We start from the raw sequence: 15,417 nt of genomic DNA, 5'->3' as shown, positions 1-15,417 counted from the left end.
CACCCCTCTCCCTGCCAGAAGGTGACTCATGTCCCTGCTGGGAACAGTCCCTGGCCACATTTTCCTCTGAACTGGGATCAGTGTTGGGATGAGACAATGCTGCCTGAGAAGATGTTCTGAAACATTTCTAAAAATTAAACAGTCTGCACAAAACCAGGCCAGGTTTTGGATCTGTGTCCTATCCCTGTTTGGTTTACCAAGCCCTAAATATGGCACAAGAGGGGGGGAGGATTAGAAAGTGTCCTGGGATTCATCTAAATGCCCCAGTGGTGGTGAAAATGGGGATGGAAAGTCCTTGATTGCTCATGTAGTGACTCCATCCCCCTGCTCCAATAATCATACAGAAAAATCTGAAATACAAAAGACTTGACATTGTAACCCAGCCCAGAGGACACAATTTAGGATGTTCTGGATGCTTTTGAATGGCCAGAAATTATCAGGTTTTGTCTCACAAGCAAATGTGGTTTTGAAGCCACTGCTGAGTTACAGGTTGATATTTGTGGATAAAAGCTCTCTGAGCCTGTGGGAGACTTGGTGCCCCCTGAACATAACACAGGACTGAAGGCTGTTCCACTTCCAATCAGTACAGCAGTGAGGAAAATCACTTCCCCCATGAAACAGATGCTCAGGGAAGTCACTGGTGTGTTACCTCATTACTGCTGAGAAGTGGTGCAAAGGAGGAGCCAAGAGCCTGCCCAGACACTGAAAGTCACTGAAACTTGGACAAAAAAATAGTGCTGCCAAGCCTGGCTGTCTCTTTCTGTGTGCACTGGACTGGTGCTGCTCTGCAAGCCATGAGCATTCATCAAAGAATTAGATTAGGTTTAGTTTGGATATTGGGATTTTTGTTTTTCATTATAAAGGCTGTAAAATATTGAAATGTACTGTGCAGGCAGGTGGTGGGGTCATCATCCCTGGGAGTGCTCAGAAATGTGTAGACATGGATGATGGTGAATGAGGTGATGGTGGTGCTATGACATGGATGATTGGGAATTTGGTGGTGGCGATGCTGGGCTGATATTTTTGCCTTGATGATCTTGATGGTCTTTTTGAATTTTAGCAATTCTGTGATTCCATGGAACAGCAAGATTGGATTCAGGAAAGCAGCCCAGATGGTCAAGGTTATGTTGGAGACTCATCTGAGCTACCATGGATGATGGTGAATGTGGTGATGGTGGTGCTGTTGACATGGATGAGTGGGAATTTGGTAGTGGCGACGCTGGGCTGATATTTGGACTCAATGAACTTGAAGGTATTTTTGAATTTTAACAATTCTGTTATTCTATGAAACAGCAAGATTGGATTCAGGAAGGCAGCCCAGATGGTCAAGGTTGTGTTGGAGACTCATCTGAGCTGCCACACTCCACTGTGCTGGACTGCGATGCCAGTGGCTTCCTTCTCATTTTAACCTTTCTTTTTCTCCTGGTCACTCATTATTTATTAGCATTATTTCACTCAGAAATGGCATTTTTGCCTGCAATTGAACTGTTGGGCTGCTCAGGGACAGAACCCAATCTCAAGGATCACCCGATGAACTGTCCCAGGAGCTGGACTCAATAATCCTTGTGGGTCCCTTTCAACTCAGGATATTCTGTGATTCTGTGTGGAATCCATCCCCACCATGGATTTTCTACCCAGGAAATACCAAGCACTACCCAGGGGATGGCATGGGGCAGGGATTATTGCTAATAAACCTTAGGATCAGGAATAAATCACAGGAATGAGACACAGTGAGAGTTTTGTTCTGTGGCAGTGAGTTGCACAAGGTCACCAAGTCAAAGAACAAGCCCTGGCCTGTATTGTTAATTAACATTTGATGTGATATTTCATTGATTGAAGATCTGCAAGGGTTCATACCCCTGCACACACGAGAGATGCTGGAAGAGCAAAGTACTGGCAAGGATTAATCAGAAAGGAAAGAAACTCTGACAAACTCTGAAACCCACCTCCACTCCTGAACTAAGAAGGAAAGGTGTTTCAAAAAATCTGATTTTACAGACCATAACCATGCTCCACACCAGCCAGAGCCTCTACCAGCCACCATGGTGCCAACAACAGCATTGTATTTACCCAGGTCTCCTTGCCATCCTCTCACCTTGAATATTTACCAATGTTAGAGATTTCATTGTTAAAGGGGAAGAACAGTTACTACAACTAATAGCTCACTACTGATTTATGAGATAAAAGGAAATAGCCATTAATCAGCAGATGGTGCCCTCCACCTCCCAAATCTGCCTGTCACACTAATGCAAAAATACCAGGCTTTGTGCTGTTGCACATTTCAAAGCTATTTATGGTTAATATTTGGCAAAATTCAAATACTGCAGACATCCAGGACCTGCTGTGGATCAAGTCAAGAACATCTGGAGGACAAGACTCACCAGCAGGAGTCCTGATATCCAGGTAAATAAATACATTCTCCTGAGGGAAAGGGTGCAAAATACCAGTTCACAGATAGTAACAGCTCTCCAGGAACTTCACAGAGGAAAAGTGCTGAGCTGGTGATGAAGCACAATCTCAAGACCTCCAGATGTTGACCTTAGCTCTGCCAGAGGTTCACTTTCCATCAAATTCAAGCCACAGACCAAGCAGCTGCCTCTGTGCTCGGGAGTTCTGCATTGGCCATGCTCATATTCAGTGTTGTGCAACACACAGTGATCAAGTGATGTATATCCAAAAAGGCTCATCAGGAAAAGTGCAGAGGCACAAGATAGTGTTGGTCAATAATTTGGGAAGAAATAAAGCATAATAACTTTAAATGATTCAGTCCTTTGATGAGCCAGGGAACAGCCAATCAAGTCACCACAAAAACTGAGAAAATCAGGGTTCAAGAAGAGCTCCAGCTGCCAGTGCTTGATGAGGGTGACTGGACAGAATAATTACACCACTGAAGTCACCTTCCAGACTGGGAGCCAATCTGCAGGGCTTAAACCCTCTTTGAAATGCTCCTTCTTTGACTGTCTAAGGATCTGCAGCCTCCAGAGCAGGGTGAGCCCCTGAGTGGAAAGGTTGGCTGGGCAGCACCATTAATCCCCCACCCTAGTTGTGATCCCTGCTCTGGGGTGATTGATTTCCTTCCCCCCAGCTCCAAATGCTTTCCACAGGGAGATTATTACACTGCCTGCTCTGTAATCAGCAGCAACTTCAAAAGGGCTCAGCGCTGAAGGAAAACCCCCGAGGGACGTGTGTGAAGTGGGAAACAAACACAGCATTTGGGTTGTAATTTGAGGTGGGAAGCTGGGGTTTTAATAACCACCTCTCCACGGCCTGCTGGGCACCTTGAGGCTCATAAATTGCATTTATGAGAGCAGGAGGTTGCAAGGAGGGCTTTGAGCCCACGTGGAAGGCGCCGTGCCCGGCGTGGCGCATCCGCGGCGCTCCCGTTGCGCTGAGCGCTGTCAGAGAAGAGCACTGCTGACCCAGCTCCAGGATTGGGAAGAGCCATGTCCCATTTACATCCAACCACTCTTCTGAGCAAGGGAAAGGAGTTGAGAAAAAAAATCAGTGCTTTGTTTGTCCCACATTCCCCTTGCCAGGCAAAATGGAGAAAATTGTGGTGGGATCTTCTACAAACACGTTTAAGGCCTGCTCAAGGCAGGGAAGAGGAAGGTGGATCAGTTCTCTCAGCCTTTTAAACTGAGCTCCAATCCAACAAAGATACAAAGGGCTGATAGGGATCACAGCTGGCTTTACCAACCATCTTCCCCATCCCCAGCAGTTTGTCCCATATTGTGCCTGATGCTGTTGGCAGCCAGGTGATATTCTCAGGAGCATTCCAGGATGGTCCTAGAGGTACTTTTGGGAAAACCATTACTTGTAATCACAAGTCAAAAGCCAAACCAGGCAAGGGAAGGACCCACCAGACATCAGCACCACAGAACAAGGAAGGAGAAGTTGCAGCTTTTGGTGGAGTATCCCCCCTTTCCACATCCTGGAAAACTCAACTGCAGAACAAGCCAAGGCTTTTCCCAGGACCACAGAAGAAGATATCCACAAAAATATGAGTATTTTGTGATATGGGAATAAAAGAATGTAAACATCACATTTTAGGGCAGGGTGAGTGCACATTTCTGACCAAAGATGCTGTGGCATTGCCTCTGGTCACAGCCCAGCCAAAAAAATCAGTGTAAGACTCCAGAGAGATGCAGGGGTATGGAGTTGGCAAGAAGGGCCTTGTCTAGAAAACTGAGATCAAGTCAACAGGACATCAAACCAGGCCTTTGTCCAAACACAGGGAAGGACAGTCTCTACTTGAGGGGTTGTAAGCCTGTCTCACACCCTTACAAAAGGTTTTTCTTCCACTCAAAACCTCGGATTTCAGACCCCAGATCTCCATCCCTATCGGATTTCCTCCCTTTTGAGGAGGACGACACAAAGATTGCTGCCACACAGCCCCACACTGGAGTTTGTCTTGCAAAACAGCTTTCAGTTCATTCACCAGGACATCTTTGAATATCCTGCAGCTCCTGAGGGCATCTGTGTCCAGTGAGGGCATCAAAACCTGCAGTACTTGCGTCCCATCTCCACATATTCACATCCAAGAATCACAGATGCTCGAAGGTGGAAGAGGCCTCTGGAATTCCCCTCCTGCAAGCTGCTTCACCATCTCCCTTGATCTTGGTAGAGGATATCCAGACTGAGGATTCCCCATCTGGAGAATGTCACTTCCAGTGGCATTTCCGTGCCTGCAGGCACTTCCCACAGCTTCTGCTCCCTGAGGGATGCCTTGGGTACATCCACAATCATGTCAGCTCTCACAGCAAAGGATGCCCCTCCTGGTATTTCCACTCATCCCACTTAAGTGGATCCCCCAGCCAACTGGCATTTTTCTGGGATCTCTCCCAGCTTCCCCCCTGCCCTCCCAGCTCTGCTGCTCTTCTGCCTGTCACCATCTCTCCTGCTGGTTGTAGCATCATCTCCATCTGGAGACTCTGAAAGTCCTGACAGCATTGCTATCCCTGGTAACATATCTGAAAACCCTGAGCTGGCAGGAGCCAGCAAGTGACACAGGACAGGAAATATTTAACATTGTTCATGTCATTTTTTTAAAGCATTCAGAATATGCAGTGAACATTAATTCACTGTCTGGTTATTTCTTCACTTGCCCTCATGGCTGACCTGGAGGTGGTAGAATGAGTGATTGGGAGGGCAGTACTGTATCCAGTGATGGGATATGAAGGAAAAGCTTGGGGCTGTGTCAGGACAGGTTTATATTGGAACAGGGAAGAGGTTTTTCATCCAGAGGGTGGTCAGGAACCAGAACAGGTTCCTCAGCATTCCAGTTTGGACAACACTCTCAGGAACATGGGGGATTCTCGGTGTTGTCCTGTGCAGGTCTAGGAGCTCGATGGTCCTTGTGGTTTCCTTCCAGCACAGGGCATTCTGTGATTCTACTGAAATGTGGGCAGCTCAGAGTCCCCCAGGCCTTCTCAGCACTTGTCTTCCCACAGGTGGACATAATTCAGATGCTCCTTATCACAGTTTGACCCTCCTTTGGGCTGCACTCACCAGAGCAGACCAAGCACAGGAATGTCTTTTGTCACAGACTCTCCTTAAGCCAAAACCCACCCCTGCAGCCATCAGAGCTTCCCTAGAAAGATGTTGTGCCTTGGGGAATGCATGCAAGGCAGTGTCTGACCACTGAGGAACCTCAGCACTGCCAAGCTCCATCCCCAGTGTAAGAGCCAAGACAGCTCAGCCCTGCTCAGGGGGGAGGTTCATTGACATTTAAACATTTAACATCACCCACGACCTGGGAGGCAGCAGCTGTGCAGGCTGCTAGGTTACAGAGATTTTTCCTCTCCTCCCATCCCTGATTTCTGCCATAAAAATCAGAGGCTCTGCTGTAATTTTACCTCCACATACAGATATTCCTGACGCACATGCAAGAGTCCAATTCCCCCACCATCAGCTGCACATGGTGAGATTGCACTAAGCTCCAAAAAGCAAGGGGCTCACCCTTGCCCCTTTCCTTGTATGCAGGAAGGTGTGGAGCATTTTGTTAGCAATTAACCCTTGTTTCAGCTCAATAGAGCTGATCAGATTGTGGAACAACATCTGAGAAGAGGAGATTAGCAGGCCAAGCTCTTTAGTACTTAAGGCACCAATGCAGCTACTCAAAATCAGATTTCCCTTTCTTCCCCAGCAGTTGATTAAAGCCTTTTCAAGCAATTCTTTCCAACCTGCAGATGTTTAAGTCAGGTGATAGAGATTTTTTTTTTTTTTCTGGCTGGGAAATGGCAGCAGCATGGACCTGAAGTATCTCAGAACAAAAATCAGGTCCAGAAAACAGAACTAAGTGTGTGTCTGTCTGTACACAGGCACTAAAGCAGAGCTTTGGTAGACCTGACCACAGGGCAAACATGCAAAGGCTTCAGTTCCAGAAGGGAGAAAACACTCTCAGAGCAGAAGCTGAATCCAGAAATAGCCTGTGAGAGGATCAATTTCTGCTACATACTGATTTATTCAGCCCTTTCATGGTGGCAAAGCCCTCTATAACAAAATATCTGATTACAGGACTATGACCATAAATTCCCCACGCCCTGGAGCAATGGCCAATGAATAACTGACTTGTTAAGGGAAGGGCCCTGCACAATGAATAAATCTACCAACAGGGCTTTCGATACAAAAGACCCCACTGGGACAGATTTCTTTGTGAGGGTGTATCGACTTTCATTTGCAGGAACCAGCAGATATTTGTTTGGAGGAGATCTCCATTGTTACATTGCTGCTCAACAACATCCAGCACAAAGCCTGACTCCTTGATTGATTGGAGTATCCAACTGGGCTGGACTATACAAAGGAGCATTTTGCAGTGCTCCACGAGGTTCTCCTGGAAAAGGAGGTGTTTAATCCAGAGGAAATCCAAGGCCGGTGTAGAAATTACCTGCTTCATTATAGAAGGACCTCAAGAAATTAAGGACTGAGAAAGGACAGGAAAAGACGGCTCTGGAGGAATGTTTGAGGGTGGACACGTGCTCACAGTCAAGACACAAGAAGAATAAACCATCCCTGGGGCTCAGCTGGTGCCCTTCACCTCGGGATCCCAGAGGAAATGTGATTTGACCACATCCAGCTGGACACAGAGCTGGCACGGAGCCACACAGGGGAGGAGGGAGCCAGGCTTCCCCATTTCACAAATGAGAAAACACCAACCTGCAGAAAGACCAAAGTCTTAATTAAGTGTGCCCTGACCCCTGTCCTTGGCCCACAGAGAGAATTGAACTACAGCAGTTTTTAAAATCGGTCACAGGGGTTTGGTGCTGGGCAACCCAAACTTCATCAGTTTGTGGAGCTGTTGGCTTGCAGGATCATCCCCAGGGAGACAGGAGCACAGATGGGACAGAGACAAAGCATTTCAGCTCCAAATCTATTCTAGCAGGATATCATGATGACCCCTATCCCAAAAACATTGAGACAGAGAGCCGTGCTAATTCTCAATGAATATGGAATAGGGCACGTCTGCCAGGAATGGGATATTCCTAATAGCTGACAGAAGGGAGGAAGAAAAGAGCCATTTTGCAAACAGCAAGGACTTTGTTATAGGACAGCTGAGCTCAAAAAACTGAGGGAACATCTCCATCTAGCAAAGCCAGCCTGGGAACAGGCAGCTGACAAGGTGAGCCTGCAGGTGGGAGTGCTGAAATCATGGCAGGAGGTGTCTCAGGACCTGCCTCTGACCAAAACTCAGGGTTCAGGAAAAGAGCTGGCAACAATAAATACCGGGACATGCACGTGGCATGCACGAAATGGTGCCCCCAAACACATGCAGGATTCCTCTGCCCTGCTCCCAGGCCACATCAAGCCAGCAAACAGCAGCTCTACCTGGAGCAAATCACCAAGCTAAAACCACAATGGTACTTGAAACACTGGAAGGAGGAATTTATATTTTATATATCTTGTTTCATACACTCACTTCAGCCAACATGCAGTGCACCACAAGAGGTGACACCCATCTGTTCCAGTTTTTACCCGTCCCCAAAAATATCTGTATTTCCTTACTAGGTCTCTGTCCATTCTTCCTCCACATGCTGTTTGCTCTCCCTGATCCTCCCTGTCCCAGGGATAAGGCAGGACACCAAGCAGGGCAGAGTTTGCCACTTCAACAGCTCATTTGTCATCAGTTGGTCACTCCTTAATCAATCTTTTAGGGAGGGATATTTCAGGAGAAAATGCAGAGGGAGTGGGAGAAGGAAAGTAAGAAACCATCTCCGGTTTAATTTTGATAACATTGGCAGGGAGTGATTCTCTCCAACAAATTAAAATCAGCAAATCTCTCATTTTCTCTGACAGAGGTAACCAATTAAAATTTTCATAAAGGGGGCAGTGATGTGTGTCTGCCAGACAGAGTCACCAATCTAGCAGCCCTCTGATTTAAAATATTATCTTTCCTTTCCTTTTTTTTTTTTTTTGTCCTCTTCCCTCAGAGCTTCCTGGAGCAACACGACAGATTATCTCAGCATAATCAGACTAATACAAAACCCTCGCTCTGAGAGGCACCGCGAGGAAATTCTGAACTCGAGATGTGACGACAAATGGATGTTCTGAAGGGGACTTCATTTACTGCTCATTTTCCTTTTCTTTATTTATTTTTTTTATTTATTATTTTATTGTTGTGCTTTGTAGCCTCAGCACTCTGCAAACCACATTAGAGAGCCAAATATCACACGGAGTACATGGAAGGGAAAGGGAATTACGCTCCCCCCGTGGGCTGCCCTTCCAGATTGCTCTCCAAGAGAGAAGTTTGGCTTCCAGTTGATGGTTTTTTAGGTCTGAATAAAATGCCCCCAGTCATGGGCCAGGGATGGAGTGGGAGAATTTCCTTTTTGGCAGCAGGAGCATTAGGGAAGGGTACAGGGCAGGTGGGACCTCCAAACACTGGGATGCTGGAGACTGGGGTGGCATCTATGGTGGTCCTAACTTGGGGAAATGAGGATTGCCACAGCTCCCTGCCATGGTCGTTTCGGACTTAGAGGGCTGATCTCCTGTGGATTTGGCATCTGATGGGGCCATGTATAACTCATAAAATCACAGAATGGTTTGGATTGGAAGATACCTTAAAGATCATCTCATTCCACCCCCCTGCCATAGGCAGGGACACCTTCCACTGTCCCAGGTTGCTCCAAGCCCTGTTCAACCTGGCCTTGCACATTCCCAGGGACGGGGCAGCCACAGCTTCTCTGGGCAACCTGTGCCAGTGCCTCAACTCTTCACAATAAAGGATTTCTTCCTAATATTTAATCTAAAGGAAAGCAGTGAATTTCAAGTCAAAAAGAACTCCTGCCTCTCCAGCACAGATGGGTCATTCAAATGCTGTTTTTTCTCTGGCAGAGATTGGTTCAAGGCAGCTGAGATGCCAAGAAGGAGACCCCTGTCCCCACCTTGGGAACTGTGCATCAGTCCTTTTCTTCCTCTGCTTCAGACTCCCAAATCCCCACCCAAATTTATGGATGGACATCAACCTCCATCAGCATTTAACTCTAAGTCAAGTTTGCCTCAAACACAAGCATTACCCTCCTGCCCCTTTTTAATCCCAGCAAACCCCAGGCAAGCAGAGAATTTGGGGAAAGAGCCATGAGAAGAACTCAGGAGCGTCTTGTGAATGGTGAACACTGGGATGTGATGGGGACCCCTTGGCTTTGTCTGCAGCCACATTTTAGCCATTCCAGCATGTTGTGACACTGAGCAGGACCCTCCTGCAAACCTCCAGGCCAGGTGCCAGCTCCCTTCCCTTTGGAGTCTCGCCTGGGGATGTGAATTTTCTCTGAGGGGAGGAGGTGAGCTGGTTCCAGAGCCAGCCTGTCATCCATCTTGAGGAAAGCACTCCTCTCTCTTTGCACCTCTCCTGGAAAGGTGGGGACCAGCATTCCACAAGGCCCGGAGAAAAGCTCAGAGCCATTTGTTTACCAGCACAGGTTTTCCTGGAGCTAATTAATGAGCCAAGCTGATACACCCTGCAACAGGTATCGATGACAGAGGATTTCCTGCCTGCTGCACTTAAGCAAGGGAGGGGGTGAGGCTGGATCTGTGTGCAAAAAGCTTCCCCTTCTCCTTTTCATCAAAAAAAAAAAAAACTGGGAAAGAAAAGCCACCCACACTGCAGGAAGCCCCTCTGCCATCTCCCCCTGGAGCATGGGGCATCATCCCTGCTGGATGACACCACGGGTGGATTCCCAGGACCAAAGTGCTCGGGCATCCCTTTCTGCCACTTGCAGGGAGTGAGGGATGGTGTGGAAACCCCTTGGAGCTGGGGGCTGCCTCCGAGCCCCTTCCCAATTCTGGGCATGGGAGTAAGAGAGCTGCACTCGGCATCACTTCCACTCCCGTGGAGAGGTGGTGGGAGCCTCTGCTTTCACAAGGATGCTGAAATTGGGGAGAAGAGGGGAGGAGGGGGGATAAAACGTGCGGGATAGCATGGTAAAAAAAAAAAAAAAAAAACCAAAAAAAACCCCGAAAAACATGGGAGGGGGGGAGCAAAAACTCAACGCGAAGGCAACGCTGGAGAGTGGGAAATCAACCCCATGGGTTTCGCGTTTCGGGCGCGGGGTGGGAGCCAGCGCTTCTTGTGAGCCGCAGATATGCTGTGGGTTGGTTTTTCTAAATTTATTTATATTTTTTTTAGCGGGGGGGAATAGCGGAGAGCATCGCTCCGCGGGCTGTGCCGAGCATCCGAGCGCTCCGGGGGTGGCGAGCGGCGATAGCCGGGCGGCGAGCGCCACCTCCCCGCCGCTCTCCGCAAGCCCCGGCCGCCCCCGGCAGCTCCCCCCGCTCCCGCTGCCGCCCTGGGGATGGGGGAGGCTGAGGGGGAACCCTGGCACAAGGTGGAGATGCCCGATGCCCGAAGCCTTTTCCCAACCTCTCCCTCCGCGGGGTTGCAGCGGGGATGGTCCTGATGCTGTGAGAGGGATGGAGTGGGATGTGTGGGTTAAGGGGTTTTGCTAAGTTTGACGTGGTTGTAAAGGGGGTTTGTGGGGTGATGTAAGGTAGGGAAGGGTTGTGGAGGTGTCCCAGAGCACCTCTGGGTGCCTGCGGGGCACAGGGTGATGCAGGTCTTGCTGGGGTGGCAGAGGATGGGATGTGGGATGCTCCCCCAGCCGTGGTGGTTGCCTTTGGCTGCTCCTTGGGGTGTGATGGGGGTTCAGGATGTCCCCCCGACTCCCCCACACACACACACAGAGTTCCCATCCCGGGTATGGGGTCTGACACATGGTCCCTGCCTCATTTTCCCTCACCTAAGGAGAAGGGGCTACAGTCATCAATAGAAATCCCCTCAGCTTTGCAGCCAGCCCTTCCCTGAGCCTGAACACCTTCACTGGTCGATTCTGGGGATTCCAAGCCCTTCTCCCTGCACCCAGGGCTCCGCAACACCATCCCAAGTGCTTTGAAAAGCACCAAGAGCCCTGCTCCTGCCCTTGCTGTGCCTTGTGCCAGCTCCTTTCTGGTTTTCCACTTCATCCTCGACAGCAGGAGCGATGCTGCACCCTGACCCCTCTGTAACACTCAGAGCAGTTTATGGAGGTCCCCTGGGTTTTCCAAACCCCTGTGCCCCTCCGAGACCCCTCAGACAGGATGTCCTGCGTGCTCAGCCCTCTCCTGTGTCCCCTGCCTGGCTCTGCCCCGTCCCCTGGCAGTGCGGCTTGGCTGAGCTGGTGCAATTCCTCAGCACCCTCCAAGGGTAAAAACCTCCCCAGCTCTGCCCTACCACCTCCTTCCTCTTCCTCAGCGAGGTCTTGGGCACAGGAAGGACTGTGGGACCCAGGTTAATGAGTCATTAATTAATTAGGGACCTACTTAATATGCACGGGGAGTTGTTTGTTTCCTTTAGCAAGCCCGGACTTTGGATGAGATCCCAGCCCTGCGAAGCCTCCAGCCTGGTCTCCCAGCTGATAATAGATAATACAGATATTTCAGCACCAGCCAAAGCAGAGTCATCATCATTAATACAGAGCCCTCCCTGCTACACCACGGAGGTCACCAGGCAACTCCGGGGGGCTCAGCCCTCCTGGCTTTCCTCAGGCTCTGCCTGGCCAGGTGAGAGGGAACCTGAAGCGATCAACAGGTCACGGGGCTGGGGAGGTGCCCCCTGCACCCCGAGCATCCCTGGCTCCCTCCCAGCGAGGCTTTCGAGGCGCTGCGATTTTCGCTCTGCCGCGCACGCAGCTTTGGGCATCTGTCAAAGTAGCTCCGCTCTTCCTCAGCCCCCTTCCTCCCCTCCTCCTCCTCTTCCTCCTCCCTCAGCCATCAGCTGTCAGCTGGCCCTGGCAACTCGGCAGACCCAGTGTTGGAGCTGCGTTGATCGGAAAGCCCTGGCTCTGAAGGGATGGGGCGGTCAGGGATGGCAGGGGGTGTCTTTGTGCCCTCCATCCCTTTGACCTTGCCTTGATGCTCCCCTCCCTCCCCGCTGCTCTCCGTGCCGCTGATTCACAGGGGCTGTTTGCTTGGCCAGGTCAGGATCAGGGACACGAGTGTGAGTCACAGCCGAAGGTACCTGGCAGAGTTCATCCGCAACCCCCGTGCCTTCCATTCGGTGCCTGCTCTCAGCCAGGACTGAGAAGTCCCTTTGAAACCTCCACCTGATCCCCCTGGATCCCTCTCTTCCCCTTGGCAGAGCCATGGCTGAAACACCTCTCGGTGAAAGTCTGAGGATGCATCAACAGCCGCCCTCCATCAGCGAATGTCAGGCCGTGAAAGGCAAGGGGGCGGTGGGGGAAGAGGGAGAGACAAATTTTGCGGTTCATTCCCACACAGGGTGATTCAGAACAAGATGCTTTGTAATTACGCATCCCTGATGGAGACTCCTTCTCTCTCTCCACCCGCTCTCTCCCCCGGCGCTCCCCAAAGAAAGGCAAAGCCGTGCCTGGGCGCCAGCATCCCCGGGGGCAGCGTGTGTGTGGCTGTGTGTCTGTGTGTCTGTGCCACACTAGGAGCTCTACGGAGGCTAAAGGTTAATTTTCACCCCCGCTGTGAAGCCAAGTGCTGAGAAATGGCAATTTGGGGGGGCACATGAGGAGCTCATCGCCTCCTCCAGCCCTGGGTAGGTGCCACACAAGCAGCGATGCAAGAAGGGACCCCCCCACACCCCGAGGAAAAGGGGGAAGGCAGGAAGCTGCCATGAGGGTAAATTCATGCCCGGGGCAGGCAGCTGTCTGTCCTTCCGGCACTTTGTTTGCCAATATTGCGGGCTGAGGAGTCCCGGACCCCGGGGCTGCCCGCGGAGGCACCGCGGCTCCGCTGCACTTTGCAGTTCAGCCCCGGCTGGCTCTGCAGCTCTCCTGTGGCGATCCCCCGCTCCTCTTCCCTCGCCTGGCTGCCTTCTATCCCCCCAGAAAACCCAGTCCCCATCTCCCTTCCCCGGGACACGTCTGCATTCCCCCCTCCGCATCCTGCAGACATTCAATATTTTCCGCCGGTGCTTGATGTTTGCCCACAGGACCCGCATGCACAAAAGTTAAAACTTCCCGTGTCAGGGAATGATTACGCTCTTATCAGTCCAAATTGCTGAGTGGAAGGGGACGGGAGCATCCTCCGGGTGCTGTTTCCAGGGGCCAAAGGAGAGGAGTGGGTGCCCAGCGCTGCCCCCATCGCCGTCTCCCCCGGGGATGGAGTCAGACCCCCCTGCGCTCCAGGCAAAGCCGGAGAAGTCGCGTTCCCCCTTTTCCCTCCCCTCCGTGGAAGAAGGAATTGTGGCCGGGAGCCCCTTACCTTGCCGAGCTCCCCAGGTTTTATATCCTCCTCCTTCCCTTCGTCAAATTCCAAATGGAAACCAGCAACATATCCAGGGGTAACCAGCCCAACATTGGGCAGCGCGTGAAGTCCAAAAGGATGGCAGAGCTCTCTCTCCCCCTCTGCTTCCTCCACTCTTGCCTCTACATATATATATACATACACATTTATATATATATATATATGTGTGTGTGTATATATTAAATGGAAAAGGGGGAAAAATCCTAAAAGAAATGGGGGTGGGGAGGGAGAGGAAGGGAGAACCTTTGGTGTCTCTGCAGACAGGCAGGTAGAAGAGAAAAGCTGAAAATAATTAAGCCGTTTTTTGAGGAATCCTTAGGAGAGGGGAAAAACGCAGTTAAAAGCCAGTAAATCATTAGATCCAAGCAGACAATCAAGTCTTCTCCTTTGGAAAAAAAAATATACAGCAGGGTTCAGAGTAGCTTTCCCAGCAGCGAGGAGCAAGAATGGTCTTCTTCAGGAAGATATGTTTGTTTAAAATCCACTCGTCTGCTTTTCCTTCTTTCTCTCTCTTCTCCCCCCACACTTTTTTTTTTTCCTCTTAAATTTATTTATTTATTTTTTCAAAATTCTGCTTCTGAATCTCTCTCTCTCTCTGAAACTAGATCCAGTCTTTGTAGCCAGGGGCTGCATTAAGGATTACATCAGGCTTTTATAAGCTTTCCAGATCACACATTAGAGTGAGAGAGAGAGAGAGAGAGAGAGGGAGGGAGGGATAGGAGGGAGGGATGAAATGCACACACACACATACACACGCACACGCACGGATCGGAGCTTTGTAAAACAGGCAGCTATAGGCGAGGACCCGAACTGACACGGTATCGCATCGGGCATGCTCCGCTAGCCTCCAGCAGGAGAGGATGGCTGGATGGCTGGATGGCTGGATGGATGGATGGATGGATGGATGGATGGATGGATGGATGGATGGATGGATAGATGGATGGATGGAACAGAGGAGCCAGCCACAAGCCGGAGCGCTCTGCCGGCTCAGCAGCAGCGCAGCCTCCTCGGGACAGCTTAGCCCTAAGCGGGGAGAGCCAGGAGGTGAAGAGGGAGCCGGGATGGTGGTGGTGGTGAGGATGGCGAGGCTTCTGCTTCCCTCCCCTCCTCTCTCCCCCCCCCCCCCCCGCTCCCCCAAAAACCTGCGGAGGCTCAGCGCGGAGCGGTGCCGCTCGCCCGCAGAGGGATGCGCAGAGACGCTGGTGCCGCTGCCTGGGTACCGGCAGGGAGAGGGGGGTGCTGGGGCTCTCTCATCGCTCTCCCCGGAGCTGGCAGCCCGGGAAGGGGAACGGGACACTGGTCAGGGCGGCGGGGACCAGTGGAGCGGTGGATCTCAGCCCCTCAGCCGCGGGGAGGGAGGGCGGGGATGGGGGGACCTCCCCCAGCACCCCCCAGGCTCGGCCGTGCCTTTGCACCAGGGTTTGCCCAGGCAGAAGACGGCGACAGCCATTAACCCTTTCCTAATTGTTTAAATTGTACCTCTTTCCTAGCATCCCCCTCAACTCCGTGCTCCATTAACCCGAAATTCGGGCGGCAGTTGGGGGGTCTCGCATCCAGGGTAGCAGGAGGCTGGGGAGGGGGGAAGGGAAAGTTTGAGCAGACGGGAGGAGGAGGAAATGGGCCGAGGTGAAAGGTACGGGCTACATCCCGGCAGGTTGGGGGTAAAGGTGCTGC

General features: G+C 51.0%; 1 protein-coding gene across 14 annotated transcripts in view; it reads right to left on the bottom strand.

The window, feature by feature from the left end:
* The window catches only part of ADGRB1 (adhesion G protein-coupled receptor B1), a 298,311-nt gene extending 283,726 nt beyond the window's left edge, over positions 1–14,585 (bottom strand). For 6 of the 14 annotated variants that reach the window (XM_058020398.1, XM_058020381.1, XM_058020406.1 and 3 more), the window contains exon 1: positions 13,702–14,584. The gene's annotated coding sequence lies outside the window, so the exon portion shown is untranslated. Of the gene's footprint in view, positions 1–13,701 lie in introns of all 14 variants that reach the window. The other 8 variants (XM_058020414.1, XM_058020390.1, XM_058020455.1 and 5 more) reach the window with 5 other exon arrangements.
* Positions 14,586–15,417: the final 832 nt, after the last annotated feature.

The sequence above is a fragment of the Melospiza georgiana genome, chromosome 1 (assembly GCF_028018845.1).
Source record: "Melospiza georgiana isolate bMelGeo1 chromosome 1, bMelGeo1.pri, whole genome shotgun sequence".
In the NCBI taxonomy this organism is placed as follows: domain Eukaryota; kingdom Metazoa; phylum Chordata; class Aves; order Passeriformes; family Passerellidae; genus Melospiza; species Melospiza georgiana.
This window is presented reverse-complemented; position numbering and strand designations above follow the sequence as displayed.